The sequence below is a fragment of the Hydra vulgaris genome, chromosome 08 (assembly GCF_038396675.1).
Source record: "Hydra vulgaris chromosome 08, alternate assembly HydraT2T_AEP".
Lineage (NCBI taxonomy): Eukaryota > Metazoa > Cnidaria > Hydrozoa > Anthoathecata > Hydridae > Hydra > Hydra vulgaris.
The window spans coordinates 43,113,601-43,125,000 of NC_088927.1; the positions used below are offsets into that span (position 1 = coordinate 43,113,601).

At 27.4% G+C, this 11,400-nt stretch overlaps 1 protein-coding gene across 3 annotated transcripts in view; it reads right to left on the bottom strand.

Moving 5' to 3' along the window:
* LOC136083867 (TNF receptor-associated factor 3-like) overlaps positions 1 to 11,400 on the bottom strand; it is a 114,532-nt gene that overhangs the window by 36,872 nt on the left and 66,260 nt on the right. The gene's annotated exons all lie outside the window — the stretch shown is intronic.

An 11,400-nucleotide genomic window follows, 5' to 3' on the forward strand; every position in this document is an offset into this window, starting at 1 on the left:
AGGTAAATGAATATTTAGAAAAAAATATTTAAAAAGTCTTCGTCCTAAGTATTTTTAACCTCGTTTTCAGTTCTTCAAAACAAATTGTTCTTGTTTCCTGGTAAATGAGGTTAAAAATAATTAAGACGAAGACTTTAAATTCGATGATGGTTTTCACCGAATGTAAAAAGTCACTTAGCATTGGCACTGCTCTTTTCTCTTCCATCCCTATGGATGGAAGATAAAAAAGAATGAATAAATGCGCATATAAGAATGATTAAACACGCATTCAAAAAATGAATAAATGTTATGGATACTACAGAGTTTAATTTAATTCCAATTTTCAATCGTGTGCGTTGTTACACAATTCCAGCGCAGGCTCAGCAACCATTTAAAAAAAAAAAAAAGTTAAAAGAATAAAAACGTTCGCGACAAATTCGAAAATAAAAAAGTTTAATAAGTTATTAAAAGAAAACAAAAATAAGATTTTTTAAACTTTATTCATGTATGTTATTTGGATTGCTAATATCATCGTGAATTTTTGTGTATTGTTTATAGGGATCGCTAGTTTACGTATACTAAAAATTTAGTTTACAGTTTACCGTATAGTATACCGTAAAGTATACCGTAAACAAAACTTTTTTTTTGGCAAAACTGTATAACAAGTTTATAAAAAAGTTTACATTAAAAATATGTGTTTGTTTTTTTATTAAATGTCTTTGTTTTTATTTATGCGTATTAGTATAATATAAAATATAAGTTACATATTTTATATAAGAAACTTATATAATAAACGCTTTTTGAATGACAATTGGTATGGTTGTCTTCATCAAAAAGTCATTCGCATTTGTATGCCGGTGACCCTGGTTATTTTCTGATATGTGATGACAACGGAAGCGGACACAATATGACAAAAATCTTTGTATATAAATGCAACGATATTTCCCTGTCGTTGTATACTTAAAACAATACTTACTTTTTATATCGGCCATAAATTAATTTAAAATAATTTTACACACTCATAGTTTCAGCAGATTTAATACAGTTTTGATCATTTATATAAATTTGTATATCAAGGGTAGTGTGTTTCTCTTTAAAGTCAGTTTTCTTACAATTTTACTTTAGCTTTCGGCCAAAATCAACTCGACAGCGGTTTTAGAAACCGACTGTATGCTTGCATTAAATAAAAAATTTGTTGTAAAATGTTAATGCTCATTTCACTGTGGTACATCGACTCATTGCAAACTAATTAAAAAATAGATTTCGGCATCACTCTAAATTAAAACAAGACTTTTATATCTGGATAAAAATAGCTGACGAACCCAGCAAAATAATCAAACTAGCATAGGGTTTAAAAAACTTTTTTTTTTTGTTGTATTTTATATTTATCTGCTTTAAAAGTTAAAATAAAAACAAGTCGAAGTTTCAAAGTTTTTGAAACTTCGACAAACTTTTTATATATACCAATATAAAATATTCACATCCTGACTGTTCTATTAACCCCCTCCCCCTCCCCCTTCAATTTCCTTTTTCATTTGAAGTTTGATAATTGCAAATTTTTGATGAGGCGGATAATCCCATGAAATTGATAATTATAAAATTTTGCTCCACATTCTCACTAAATAAATGAAAAAAATGAAACAAAAAAGTTTGATCAAAATCAGCAACCACTTGACAATGGATTCTTATCTTGCTTCTTCATTTTTAAAGCACACATGTTTGTTTTTTGCATAATTTAAATTTTAAAAGTAAATTCTAGTGTTTTCAAATAATTTTAAATAAAATAGTAAAACAAACACAAAAATTGAAATTTCAAACAATCAAATTGAAACAAAAGTAAAAAAATACTAAAGTTAACAGAAACATTTGTATTAATCTTTTTCAAAAAATTACAAAAATGTTTTTCTATAATGTAATTTAAAGAATTTTATAAAGTTAATATAAGTAATTAAAAATAGTTTTTAATTCATCAACTGAAATGATATCATTTGTATCAACTGAAGTCTCTAGATTAAAATCAACAGCAACATCATCTTCATCAATCTCATAATGATTACTAGTATTACCAATCATTATATCAGCAATATTTGCTTCTTTTTCATGGAGTGTGGCATTTGTATACATAAGAACTAAGCCGATTGCTTCATCTTTTGCAAGTCGGGTTCTACGCTTTGAATGTATAAAATCATACAAACTCCATATTCGTTTACTTGCAGCTTGAGAAGTTGGAATGGTAAAGACTATTCATGCAACTTTAGCTAAATTTGGAAATTTACTTGCACCCTCAACACTCCACCAGATATCAGGATTCATTAATTTAACTTGAGCTGCAAAATCTTGAGTTGGATTTGCGCATAGTCTCAGGAAAAATCTTATCTCATTTTTTGAAGTTTGACAATTGCAAAATCCTCTTGTTTCAACAATGTACTTTGGAAGTAACTCAAGGACTATAACAAGATCACTTTTACTGGATGGAGTAGGCTCAGTAAACATATTTTTACCACCATAATTTCGTGGATAAAGAAAGTATGCAAACCCCATGGATGGTGTATGCACAAATTCCCATCGGTGTAAAACAAGAGCTTTCAATACTGAGTCTTCACTCCATTATTGCATTAAATTAACAAATCCTAAATAAACTTCAGAAAGTAAACAAGTATCTGATTCCAGTTTACCTATTAGTTTTGATAATTGTTTCATAACATTAATAAAACGTTGACAATCTTCCCAAAAAAAATTGTCTTGTATAATATTTATATACTCTAACTTTTTTGTGGATAAAGATATACGGGTAAAGGCACCTGAGTTGACTAAATTCAATTGGACTAACTTGTTTTCAAGATTACGAGCAACTGATTATGATGGCTATACCACTATGTTAGAACTGCATATGATAATGCTTGCATTTTTTTTAAATTATTTTCTTGTTTAACACGATTTTGAATTGTACGAAATTGATCAACAAGAGATGTTCTTTGCTTAACAAAAGCTGTCAGTTTTCCATAATTTTCTAAAACATCCACAAATTCAAGCAGAAGGCAAATATCTTTTACTAAAAGATTGATTGTATGGGCTGCACAACCATTACAAAATATTTTTGGAAATTTTTTGTCAATAATATCCCATGCAGCTCTCATGTTTGATACATTATCAGTTACAATGCTTGTAACTTTATTGCATTCTTATAAAGACGCCCACTAATGCATTTACTAGATGGAGGCTTGTATGCAGGCCTAAGATTTGCATGATGTTGCTTCCAAGCAGAAGAATCATCTAATGCAAAAAGGTACTCCTGTATGGAAAAACACTCTTGCATATGATTTATCAATCTTTTCAATGTCATCTTTGTTTATAGTGTCAAAGTATGTATTTAGCATAGTTCTTTTAGAAGATTGCCTAGAAACTGAATCTTCAGAGATTTGTGAGGCCATATTTTGATTGCTTTTTGTTTCAACTAAAACAATTTGAAGTTCTCTTTTTATTTTTTTGAAGCACAATTTAACATTGATGCTTTTTTACATCCCCTTATATGCTGCATCCATCTGAAAGTTGAGCGTGTTGTAATTTGTTTATCAAAATATTTGCAATAAATTTTTCTTGTTGAACCTTTTTCAAAAAAAGAGACATGCTGGTAAATTTGATCAACCATCTTAATTATTTTACTTAAATACAATAGTAAACATATGTATAATATTGTTAACAATATTAAGTTAATTTTATTGTTATTGTTAATAATTAACAATAACAATAATAATAATAAAAGTAGTAATCAATCAATCAATCATATATATTCTGATAAATAATTTCATGGATATTTACAAATAGTAATTCTACTAATCTTAAGTAAACACCAAAAATATAGATCTTTATATATATATATATATATATATATATATATATATATATATATATATATATATATATATATATATATATATATAATTAGTAATAATTATAAGAATAGCAATTTTAATAATAAAAATAATATTTATAGAAATAAACATTAGAACCACAATAACAATAGCAAAAACAACAACAATAACAGCTATAATAGTAATTATAATAACAAGAATAATTAAAATAATAAGTCACTTGTTTTTATAAACACAATAGCTAAATTACATATAAGTTAGTTATAAACATTTGACTAATAAAACGTAACAACTAACAAGGACATAAAACAGTTATTTAAAGTGAAAATAATAAAATAGGAATAATAATACTAAAGTTAAAAATAATAATAAATGGTAATAGTAACAATAATAATTATAGTAACTATTATCATTTCATTCAGATAACATAAGTCCTAAGAATAAACAAAAAGCATGTAAAAAAAAGCTTAAATATTTTTTAAAAAAGGTAAAAAGCAACACAAACAGCGTGGTATAAAAATTTATTGGTATAAAACTATAACAGTTTAACAAACTAAAACAAAAAATATTAAAAAATCAAATTAAAAATCACTTTAATTATTTATTCAACAATATATTAAATTGTAGCAATTAAATACATTAAGAAAATAAGTACAATCATTAAATCATCAAGTCATTCCGGAAATATTTCATAAATAAAAGCATATAGGTATACTAAATGGTATACTAACATTCAGTATACCAAATATACGGTAAAGTTTACCATAAAGTTAGTTTACAGTATACTGTAACCGGCGATCCCTAATTGTTTACAATGTCGTCTGTTTATGTGAACTTTTTACATTGTCGCGAATTTCTAAGTTTTGTTTATACTGTTGTATAATTTTGTGCAAAATTTATATCGACGTGAACATTTGTATATTATTTATGTTGACGAGTATTTTTTTTGTGGTCTTTGGCTTATTATTTTTATTATTGTTGCTTTTTATGTTTGTTACTATTATTCAAGTTATTATTTTTTTGTCTCATAATATTTAAAAATATTCTTTTTTTTTACTTTTTTATTTTCTATTGTCATTCTGATCGTCAAACGTTGTGTTCTCATTCATTCGTTATCTCTTATGTCAGTTGTTGTTCATATTTTTATTTTGGTCGATATCTATATCACTAACTTTTTATTTGTTTATTTTGTTAAGGTATCACTCCAATGCCTAGATTTTAACTGTACCAATACTAATTTTATAAAATTATAAAAAAGTTTGTAATTTTTTCAACTTTAGGGTTTAAAAAATGAATAAAAAAAAAGTGCTAATGGATTCCTTTTGCTCTAATAACTTAAATCATAACTACTTCCTTTAAGGAAGTAATAATAGATTTAAAAACTACTTTTTATTGAACTTTAACAAAAAGTAGTATAATCTATTTACTAAACAATCACTCATAGCTAGTGAAAAGTAGTATAATCTATTTACTAAACAATCACTCATAGCTAGTGAAAAGTAGTATAATCTATTTACTAAACAATCACTCATAGCTAGTGAAAAGTAGTATAATCTATTTACTAAACAATCACTCATAGCTAGTGAAAAGTAGTATAATTTATTTACTAAACAATCACTCATAGCTAGTGAAAAGTAGTATAATTTATTTACTAAACAATCACTCATAGCTAGTGAAAAGTAGTATAATCTATTTACTAAACAATCACTCATAGCTAGTGAAAAGTAGTATAATCTATTTACTAAACAATCACTCATAGCTAGTGAAAAGTAGTATAATCTATTTACTAAACAATCACTCATAGCTAGTGAAAAGTAGTATAATCTATTTACTAAACAATCACTCATAGCTAGTGAAAAGTAGTATAATCTATTTACTAAACAATCACTCATAGCTAGTGAAAAGTAGTATAATCTATTTACTAAACAATCACTCATAGCTAGTGAAAAGTAGTATAATCTATTTACTAAACAATCACTCACAGCTAGTGAAAAGTAGTATAATCTATTTACTAAACAATCACTCATAGCTAGTGAAAAGTAGTATAATCTATTTACTAAACAATCACTCATAGCTAGTGAAAAGTAGTATAATCTATTTACTAAACAATCACTCATAGCTAGTGAAAAGTAGTTTAATCTATTTACTAAACAATCACTCATAGCATTATACAGCATTTTTACCTATTACTATACAACATTTTTATCACAAGTTATAAAATAATCTTATCACAAATCTAAACAAAAAACGTTGGTATGCATGAGCTGCGCAAATATTTTAAAGTTACGCCAAGGTTAAGATAGCTTCAACTAAACGTAACTTTTCTTGCTTAAATCAGGCTGAGCATTTTCTGAAGATGTTTTGTAAATACCATAATTTGAGAGTTAAACTTACAAAAAATAAATCCTAAATTTTATATTAAGCTGCTGCGCAAGTTTTTTGAGTAGGAAATTAGTAAATTTAGAACTTACACCAAACTTGTGCTAAACTTATGCTTAAAAATGTTTTATGAAAATACTCAAGTATTTAAATAATAGAATAGCGTACCGTTAACAACAATGCCGTTAACAAAAGTATACCGTTAAAATGCAATATTTAAAAACCTAAATTTCAATATAAAAAACACTTTTCGTACAAATGTTATTAGCGGTGTCCCGGACATCATTTTTCATTATCCAACCGGATATTGAATACCCGGATGTTTAAAAATTTTCTGGCCAGATAACTGGATAACGTAATTCAATTCTTAAAATATATATTTTATAATGACAAAAGATTATCGTCGTAAACCAAATGGCAAACTTTGTTTGAAAACTTTTCAAAATTAATGATAGCTGTGATTTCAGAGCTATATGCATTCCATGTGGAAATCAGATAAGCAGGGGATTTAATAAATCTGGTCTGAAGTCATTTTGCACAACTTCGCTGTATAATCACGCAAAAAAAAGTATTATTGTAATTTGTATGAAGAGGATAAAAAATTATAACTGAATCTTTTTCAGCTGCACAAAGAAGTTCAAAATGTATTAAAATCTGATCAAGTTTCCTTTTGGGAGATGATATTTTCTCTAATCACTCAATTATAGAAAAAAAATGACTAAAGTTTTAAATTATTGGAAACATGAAGAGAAGTTTCCACTACTAAAAGAGTTAGCACTTAATTTACTATCACCACCTGCATCCTCTGTATTTTCGGAAGATTGTTTTCATTATTTATGAGAAAAAGTAATCAAGGCTGAATATGTTAGTTTCTCTACGTTGAGATAAATGAGTGATAAACTAATATAATTATTGCTCATATTGCGCATTAATTGTTGCGCATTAATTATTGCGCATAATTGATGTAATTATTACGCATATTGCGCATTAATTATTGAGCACATTGCACATTTTAGTAGTATTTTAAAAATAATAGGGGAGTGACCTAACACAGGTCCATTTTTAAAAAAAGATAGAGTCAACTAGCTGTAACCAACCAAAAATTACATAAAAATTTTCAGGAAATTTATTCTATGTTCTACAATTTAACATCAGAAAATTAAAAGTATAACTCTGCCTTATGTTAAGAAACAACCGTTGAACACAGAAATGCTAGGAGCCCATTTTTCATGGTAGTAGCCTTAAAATGGGCCCCTTATATTAATTTCTGAATAAAACCTGATTACTAATCAAAAATTGACTGTAACTGACTTTTTGATGATACATAATCGACTGTTCATTATTCACATTAAAAGTTCACACTCTGAATAGAGAAAAATTGACAATAATTTCAAATATAGTCAAACTAAAAAATCTTAGCTCAATAAAATTTTAAAAGTTTTACTTTTAAATATTCTTTTTACCGAAAATTAACAATAATAAAACTATCTTTCGGATGGTTTACTTAAATGTTTATGGTCAGCTGAACAATATTCTAAAGTCAAGTTTTTATTAATTAATGTCCAAGTAAGAGATTTGGTAGGGGCCTATCTCACCTTTGGGGCCCGTTGTAGACCACTTTCCCTTATAATATAATAATAAGCGAGTAAAAAAAGTTGAATTAATGCATTTCTATTTAGAAAATTTCTTACTTTATACAATGCTTCAATATTTTTTAAAACTTTGTGGCATAACGTATTGATATGACTTTTCCTTTAAAGATTTTCACCAATAAAAACACCAAGGAAATGTATAACTTTTGATTGCTTTATTATTACAACATTAGACTGCCTAATTTTTGAATCACCAATACATATGACTAGGATGCTTCTAACGAAATAAATATTATTAAACGCTGTAAGTAGAAAATACTATTTCCACATTTTGTTTGTGTCATCATCACCATTTATTTGTGTAAAGCAGCACGTGATGTATTCAGATGATTTTATTTCAACTTCTTATGGTCTTGATATATATTTTTTCAAAGTTCATTTACATCAAAAAAACTAAAAGGATAATAAGTCTGGAAATAAGAGAATATTTGTTTCTAGACTTTATACGAAGAGTGTATTTTCAAAATGCAGGATATCCATTTTAGAGAAAACTGACTTTTGTCGATACACAATGATGGCTCATACATTTGGAAAAACTATTGTTACTTAATTTATATATGCATAAAGTATATTAGATAGGTTAAGAGTTAAAATATAGGTAAATACAAAATATAGATAGTTTTTGTTTATAAATTAGCATTTGCTTTCAAAATACTGTATATCCAATTACAGCTTATTAGCAAAATGCGAAAAATCCATTTTATAAAGATCTTTCGGAAAGTTTATAAACTTTAAAAGACCTAAATATCTCTTATTAATTAATTTTGTTCAAAATATTGCATAACTCTGTATGTTTTATGTTTTGGTAATTATATTTTAATTATAATGTAAATAAAAACAGCTTTCTGTTAAAGCAATATATACTATAAGCAATAATACTATGTTTCAAAATTCACAATTGTGAATTTAAATTTATTTCGAAGAGTTAAAAATGAAACAATAAGCCATAACATTTTTTTAATTTTGCATTCAATATTAAAGTTTAAATTAACTTTAAAATTTAGTTGTCTTTTCTGGACAGTGGACTATCAAATCTAGAATTTTGAAGAAGTGTCTCATAAAGTTTGCGTATTGCATTACCTGCACCGACAGTATTTAGTAGACAAAAAACATACTTTTTAAATATTTTTCACATAGTTAAACACTAGGGCACTTAGTTTAAAAGTATCCTATATCTTAACCTTCTTAAGTTGGCGATGCGAGGTTAGCTCAGTGTGAAAGCAACAGAGTACTATTTCATGATGGTTGAAATTGATCACTTTTATGGTCTAACTTTTGTTAAACGATTTTATTGTTTTCATAAAATTTTTTTCTGCTTTAAAGTCTAAAGCTGACGAATCCTGGCCATTAACAAAAACATTCCCATGTTGTCTTAAAATGTCTCTGCAGCAGTGGTGTCACTAGAGGGGTGCAAAGGTTCAAGTCGCACTGGTTAACATCATCACAACCTGACACAGAGGGGTAGCACCATAATGAATGAAATATAATCATGACAGAACTGCTCGTGTTTGTGTTAATTTGCAGTTGCGTTTGGCCTGACCAATGTATTTAAGGCTTTGAATTTTAGATATTCTTTAATGAAAACACCGCTATTTCTTCATTTTTTACTACTTTCTTCAATTCACACAAAAATCTTTTGTCAAGATATAAAGATTACTCTGTGTTGTTAGCCCTGTTAGTAAAATGTCTTCAGGGGTGACACCAAAAATTTACCGCAATGGATTATACCAACCACAGCAATGCCACTGCTCCGCAAATAGCAGGTTGTAAAATCTGCTCACTTTTTTTAATATCCTGCTAAACCCTATCAAATAATCTATCTGCTGAAAGATAGTAATATTTTTATTTGGGGAAAATAATGGTGATGAGCGTATTTTTAAATTATTGCTTTTTCAAGGAAAGGAGCATCAACTTTATGTGTATTTTTTGCTTTATCAATAGCAGGCACCTGAAAATAGAGAAAGAATTGATGCATTGGAAAATGCATCAAATTTTTTACAACATCTCTCGTATCTTCTAAGGCGAACAATTTTTTATTTCCGCCTCAATTTTCAAACCAGTTTGGGAATAACAGACAATCAATATGAAATAAATTTAATTGTCTGTTATTCCCAAAAAAGATTCGCATACCGGGTTTTGAAAATAAACTCTTCAAATTGTTAAAATTAAAAAAGTATGGTATCTTAAGCATGTTAAGAGAAGTTTCAAGAATTACGCTATTTTTTATAATGCAGCTTGCAGGTGCTCTATTTTTCAGACAGTAATTGCACAAAGAAAACAAAGTTCCTATTAAGAAACATACATTTCTTTGATTAGAAAACAATCGCCTAACGTGCATCGGATCTTTTGATTTGCAAAATTTATAAGTATCTGAGTACGTGCTCAAAAAATACAAAATAATTCCTTTATTAGTTCTAAGTCTAGTGCGTTTAGCTCATTGCAGCCTGATGGTGTCTTCATCAACATCGAGGTTTTTAAATAATTATGAGACAGTTATTGAGGATGAGAAACTTAAACCTGGTGACTACATATATAATCACTGATAGTTGACTTCATTCATTTGCAAATGTGAAAAAAACTTACAAAGACCTCAATAATCCAAAGATTTGGAGTATCGCTTTAAGCCACGGTTTTGCTTAACGTAAGCTAATTCATTGAATTAAATACATTTTTAGTGATTGATAATAACAAACTTGCTAAGGAGAGGTATTGAACCATGGAAGAGCTTGAAGTTGAGAGTTCGAAAATTGATAATAATCATTTAATAGGTCTTTTCTTTAACGGCCAATGTGGTAAAATAACTTTAACAGAAAAGAAGCTTGATAAATGCTATTAAAGAAAACTTATAGAGGAGTTATGATGTACTAGTTTCTGAAAAAGTGTACCTTTGGTGAAAGTATTTGCCCGGAGGTTAAAATCACGAGTACAAACAGGTACAAATAGTGGGGAGCTGTATGAATAATTGACGATAAAATATTGTCTCAGCCGAAAGTAATAAAAAACGCCTTGTTACTGAGACTGTTTTTTTGTTGTTGAATTTTTGTTTTGTTGAAACTAACCTTCTACTAAAGTTTTTATCTGTGATAAAGGTTAATATTTGTCAAAATAAGAAATCATCAATCAAAACACTTAAAAGAAATTTTTAGTCCTGAAATGCAAAATCTATTAACACCAGAAAAGACATCAAGCTCAAAAAAAAGTCTGAAATTTTTTAACATTTTTTTATTGTATAAATAAGAAAATGATAATAAAGAAAACCGTGTACGTTAAATTTTCTATATAGTAGGCGTAAAAAAATAATATAATGATTTCCACTTATTTTAATGTCTCTAGTAATGGAAGCCTATTAAAACTTACTAAATCAAAATAAAAGTTTTAAATGGTGGTTCCTGATTTTTATAGCGATAGATTATGTCCATGTATATAATATCCAAAGATTTTTGCTTTGATTGGCATCGTTTTTGATAGTTAGTTTTTAACTTTTTTTATGCAAAGAACTGCTGTTTGTGTTCACTTTG